The sequence below is a fragment of the Gavialis gangeticus genome, unplaced genomic scaffold (assembly GCF_001723915.1).
Source record: "Gavialis gangeticus isolate Ggan-Ray unplaced genomic scaffold, GavGan_comp1, whole genome shotgun sequence".
Taxonomy (NCBI): domain Eukaryota; kingdom Metazoa; phylum Chordata; order Crocodylia; family Gavialidae; genus Gavialis; species Gavialis gangeticus.
Genome location: NW_017729034.1, coordinates 76,234,556 through 76,235,655, shown reverse-complemented (window position 1 = coordinate 76,235,655; position 1,100 = coordinate 76,234,556).

The window sequence follows — 1,100 nt, the reverse complement described above, 5'->3', positions numbered from 1 at the left end:
GATGGTGTTTAACACTGAAAAATGCAAGGTTCTCCACCTTGGGAGGAAAAACCTGCAGCATCCTTATAGGCTCGGCAGTGCTACGCTGGCTAGTACTACGGAAGAAAGAGACTTGGGGGTCATCATTGACCACAAGATGAACATGAGCCTGAAATGCAATGCTGCAGCTAGTAAAACGAGCAAAATGCTGGCTGGCATCCATAGATGCTACTCAAGCAAATCCCAGGACATCATTCTCCCGTTGTACTCAGCCTTGGTGAGGCCGCAGCTGGAGTACTGCGTCCAGTTTTGGGCTCCACAATTCAAAAAGGATGTGGAGAAGCTTGAGAGAGTCCAGAGAAGAGCCACGTGCATGATCAGAGGTCAGGCAAACAGACCTTACAACGACAGGCTGAGAGCCATGGGGCTCTTTAGCCTGGAAAAGCACAGGCTCAGGGGTGACCACCAGTACCTCGGGGAACGTTTGTTCACCAGAGCATCCCAGGGGATGATGAGGTCAAACAGTCATAAACTACTGCAAGACTGTTTCAGGCTGGACATAAGGAAGAATTTCTTTACTGTCCAAGCCCCCAAAGTCTGGAACAGCCTGCCATCGGAGGTGGTTCAAGCACCTACATTGAACACCTTCAAGAGTAAATTGGATGCTTATCTTGCTGGGATCCTATGACCCCAGCTGAATTCCTGCCCTTTGGACAGGGGCTGGACTCGATCTTCCGAGGTCCCTTCCAGCTGTAATGCCTATGAAATCTATGAAGTATTTTGGACAAGGAAAAGTTAGCACTTCTGTGTTGAAACACTGAATTGTGAGTGCGGGGAGTGCACCTGAAAGAGCCATCTTGAAGCATAGTATTCTCTGTGATTAAAAAACAAACATGTAATGATCTCTAAATATCAAATACTCACTTGTATGGAAAAGTCAATGCCTTGGGGTTCCTTAATGCTGGACTGCTCAAAGTTATAGCATATGTGTGTAAAACACCTTCGGTCCAATTTATTTCTAAATTTAGAATTTTAGTTGTCTGATTCTTTTCCTCTTAGTTCTACAAAAAACACTTGATCCCGGTTTGTTTGTTTTTTTCTTTTATATAGCCAATTCCACT